The following is a 4,868-nucleotide window of genomic DNA, read 5'->3' as shown; positions in this document are numbered from 1 at the left end:
AACAACACAACAAAACTACTGTAGAATAAATAAATGATGAAAACAGTTCAGACATTAAACTACTGCTAACTCTGATATATATTAATCTGACCACAACTAATCACAACCTGTCAATGAAATAGCATCGTAACAAGCGAACTACTGCATCGTAAACACGGTTTACTCACTTATGACTGAGAAGCTTCGGTCGTTTTGCACAGAAACGATAATATTCGAAAATAGCAGAAGTACGTTTGATGAAATGTGAACTTAAGCGTCGTGATGAAATACAGCAGAGCGGGAAAAAACAGTTTATCATTCGAACGAGACATGAAAAACCTTCCTTAGATAGAAAACCTATAATTTTGTCCATGTGACACAGATGGCGCCGTGGCTTAGTTGGTTAAAGCGCCTGTCTAGTAAACAGGAGATCCTGGGTTCGAATCCCAGCGGTGCCTTTTGAGGGGCATTCGCTGTTTTTAGTAGTGTACCATTTGTATCTAATGGTGTTTAACACCGGCACTTTACAATGAACAGTGTAAACCTAATTTAACGAAAGAAAAAAATGTAAACGGTCTTCCTATGTTTCCTTCTATAGTTTAAAGAAGGGCGCGCACTTTCGTTTGTGGTCGCCGTCATGTTTTTACAAATGAAAACGTGTCATAATCATGAAAAAAAACATCGCTGCGAGCAGGGTTCGAACCTGCGCGGGAAGATCCCATTGGATTTCAAGTCCAACGCCTTAACCACTCGGCCATCGCAGCCAGTCGTTCAGTTACCAGACCTCTGCCTTCTTCAACTAGGTATCATGTCACAACGCTCGCCAGTTGTGATAGTGTTACTCTATGTAATGTTTGTTATTTAAAAGAAATCGATTGTAATCGTGTAACCCAGACGGTCCTTATTTTTGCCATCTCCCTCCTCGTGTTTTCCACTTTTTTTCTCTTCTCTTTTTTTAACTTGTCTATGGGTATCACGTGTTACACTGCCACCTACTGGCAACACATAAAAATAACCACCTATCATTACAGTCTGTTAGTGAAAGAAGTGATAAATGGTGATAAGTTGATCTAACCAGTCTATCCATAGAGGATGATAGTGCCCTTGACAATACATCTGCAACCACAATGTATTTTCCGGAGGTGTAGACTTACTCATATCATATCTGCAGTTTTGTCTTCATACACTGAATTCTAGGAGACATGCCAGTGAGGTTCTTTTTGATGCTTGAAATCATGAAGTTTTTTCCTTTTCTTCAGAAACCTTGGGCTTTTATTAAAATATTCTGGCTCTACAAAATTTGTTCATTTGCATTTATCTCTGGATATTATATTGGAAGTTATATTGAATTTCTGTTGTGCCAATAATTCTGACCAGGACTGTATAGCCTATTAAATATATTTATTGGCTCACACATTTCCAGTTTTATTTTTCCAAGTATATTTAATGGACTGGACTCGTTTATTACGGAGGAGAATTAGGACATATGTCTTTTTTTAGAATTCTGACTTTAATCTCAGAATTCTAAGATTAAAGTCAGAATGCTAAAAAAAAAAATCACATGTGGCCCTAATCCCCGTCCATAGTTTACCAATGACATTAAACCGTAGCATAAATTGAACTTTTTGCAGATCCGTTCAAGAACAGAGGCTCTGATGCTGAACATTTGTTGTGACAGAGGCGGGAATTACTCACACAGTGAACCGTCGAGCCCCGGAGGACGGGGAGGTGGGGATGAGGAGGGCTACAAGAGGACCACAGGAGGTCCACAGGACAGACTGATGCAACACTGTTACAGTGTCGGATGACCGCGCTGCACGTGCAGACGAATAGGAGGGAAAGTCCTTGTCACCAGCGGGACCTGGTCTAATGGTTACAGGAGTGTCCCGTCGTTGAACCACAAACCGGGAGTTTAACGGGCTTCATCAGCTGCCGCCGCTGCTGCTGCTGCTGCTGCTGGATCGCGGTGTGCGTCAGTCGCCAGCTATAAACCAGGAGGTGAGTGAACATATAAACTTAGACACAGTTTGATGGAAAAGGTTCAATAAAAACACCGGACGTTTCCTTTCAACATAAAAGCCTAACTATGGTCTTGAAGTAGAACCAAGAAGGAAAGAAAACCCTTTTAAATCAGTAAAATCTAAACGTTTAACAGGTTAAAAAAGCCTTATTTAACCTAAATGTTATTCCAACACAAAAATAAACTATTGATATAATAGCTCACTAACTAAATACTAAATTAAACAAGTTCATTACTCTATAAAGTGATTCCAGCAATAAAATCTTAAAAGTAAATGTCAATTCAAATCAAAAATAATTAATGAAATAATACACATATTAAAAATAAAATGTCCTCTACTCTTGTGTCATCTTCATTTTTTTATAAAATGTCTTAATAATTATAGATAGCAGTTAATTAATGGAAAAGCTGATTCTGTGCTTCCATCACTTTCTAATGACACTTCAGTCACATTACCTGCTTCATTTACTGCACAGTTTTGTTTTGAAAGAGGAAATCACAGAGGCTGTGATGTTGATAACTGTTCAGACCCTGTGTCCTGGTGGATCAGGGACAGTGGACCCACATACAGTCTAGAACTTCATCCAGAACCTGACCCGTTCATGTCTATACCTGCCTTTGTCCTGTGTGTGTGTGTGTGTGTGTGTTGCTGTAAACGCCGTGATATTTCTCAGTACACTTGTCGGCTTATTGTCCAGGCATTTGGTCCAACAGTTTGCAGTAATCTTGTTTGACTGATCCTGCAGTATTAACCCGGTCTGACTTGGGCCAGGTTTAACCTAGTACACCAGGTTACTGGATGAGTCACCAGAGCGGGGTACAGTCTGGTAGCACTGGGAAATTCCTTATTGAGTTTCACACTTAACTGTACTGAAAATAGTAGTGAAGTACTGGAAGTACTGAAAATACATCAACTGAAATACATCAACACTATGACACCATTTCTTTTTCAGTTAGACTTCAAATTCATGTTGTTTTTGTGTTTGGGTCATAAAATGGAGACAAACATTTAAGAAAACCAATTTATTGTGTAAAAAGTCTAATGTAATTTTTCACATTTTTTTCTTTTTTACAAAGTAATAATTACTCTCCTTAGACTCACATCCATGTACGGTGCATGAAAATGTTTTATTACTCGATGGTTACCTGCCTAAAATATTAATAAAATAAACAAATTATTTCCAACAGTTTTTTTCCTCATATGTGAAAACCTTATTGAACTTATAGTAGTTGTAGTATCACTGACACTTTCTTCAGCTTAAGTGACACTGAGATCAATCACAACATTGATCAGATTATTGTTAATCTTAATTCTCTAGTGAAAAAAATTCTTTTAATTTATTCATTTATATCTGAGAAATAAAGATATAATTAAACCTCCGTTACAGATGTGTTCTCCAGTCAACATTTGGACAGATCACAGTTAGCACAGAGATTCGGTCAAACAGGAGGCGAGTGATCATGTGATCATCATAAAAGAAGCAGGAGTTTCTGTTCCTGTCCTGGTGAAGAGTATCTCTGACTTCATGAAGCTGGAGGATGAAACCATCTGAGCCAAACTCTGCATCCAGCAGCAGCTCGCTCTCTCTCTCTCTCTCTCTCTCTCTCTCTCTCTCTCTCTGACTGGTGTTGTTGTAGTAACAGGTGGAGGCACTAGGTGGCTCTGTCTCACCTGTTTCATTACATTGATGTAAAACTCAATGCTGTGCTGTGTTTCATTGTGCGCTATGACCCCCAGGTTAAGAGGTTGTGTGTTATGATGATTATACTTGTTGTATAATAAATACATCATGTCGTGCTGTGGAGATGAGCGGAGCTGAAGAGCAAGGTCAGTGAAGGTGAAGATCAGTGAAGGTGAAGATCAGTGAGTCAGGTCTCCAGGGTGACTAACACTTTAACACCTGCTCTACAGGTCATGTGACAGTGCACACAAGAAACAGCGTACGGATTCATGCTGAGACCAGAAGGCAGTGAGGAGGGAGTGAGAGTGATCTGATCAGTGTCACTCCTGATCAGTGTCACTGATCAGGAGTGACACTGATCAAATCACTCACAACACCTGTAGGTTGTTGGTCTTGTTCATGCATCATGTTGTGTTGCTGCAGTGTTTCAGCCAGAAATCTGCTATTCAGTGAACAAGTTGATCTGTAGTGAGTTTTTGAACATCATCAGGCATCGTGCCGACGACCAGGTGCATTCAAACATCTTCCAGGTAGAACACCTGAAGCCTGAAGTCTGTAGTGTTGCGGTAAGAAACAGATCCCTGCTGTGAACCTCGACTGATTCATGTTGCGGACCTCACTGCTACCTGCGGCAACACACCGTGCAGCCCTTTGTTCTTTTGACACAGTGCTATTGTCTGGCCTGGGCCATATGGAGGAGGGTGAGGAGGGGAGGAGGGTGAGGCTGGTCAGGAGCAGCTGGTGCTTCCTCCTTAACAAAGGTTGACCGATTAGAGGCTTTACTTCTAAATTTAGAGCCAGAGCTGCCTCCTGCTGCACATGCGGACTGTGAATCAGTCCAGTCCAGGTTTCTGTGTCTTAGCTTCACCGCCGACATTAACCTGCAGTGTGTGCGCATGAATAACAAATGCCTGAATTACACTCTGCAAACGTGCTCAGTGTGATTACTCCTCAGATGTTGGTTTGTGTAGAGCTGCTTTGTTGAGATGTGTGAAACTGTATCTGAGGCCTGTGTTTGTTGTGGTTCTGTTTTCATCTCTGCTTCATGTTGATATTTTTTATTATATTATTTATTACAGTTAGGAAATACATGATGAATATTTTTATACTGGTGGGAGGAACTGGGACTGAGCCCTGGGAACAGAGATCTGACCTCTTTTCATGTGTGTGTGTGTGTGTGTGTGTGT

General features: G+C 40.5%; 2 non-coding genes across 2 annotated transcripts; one reads left to right on the top strand and one right to left on the bottom strand.

Moving 5' to 3' along the window:
• Positions 1-363: 363 nt before the first annotated feature.
• On the top strand, positions 364-437 carry trnat-agu (transfer RNA threonine (anticodon AGU)). The gene has a single exon. It is a non-coding gene; the product is annotated as a tRNA-Thr (tRNA).
• Positions 438-661: 224 nt separating this feature from the next.
• Positions 662-743, bottom strand: trnas-uga (transfer RNA serine (anticodon UGA)). The gene has a single exon. It is a non-coding gene; the product is annotated as a tRNA-Ser (tRNA).
• Between the last annotated feature and the right edge of the window lie 4,125 nt (positions 744-4,868).

The sequence above is a fragment of the Seriola lalandi genome, unplaced genomic scaffold (assembly GCF_002814215.2).
Source record: "Seriola lalandi dorsalis isolate HSWRI2012SDOR001 ecotype SW California unplaced genomic scaffold, Sedor1 jcf7180002054275, whole genome shotgun sequence".
NCBI lineage: Eukaryota > Metazoa > Chordata > Actinopteri > Carangiformes > Carangidae > Seriola > Seriola lalandi.
This window is presented reverse-complemented; position numbering and strand designations above follow the sequence as displayed.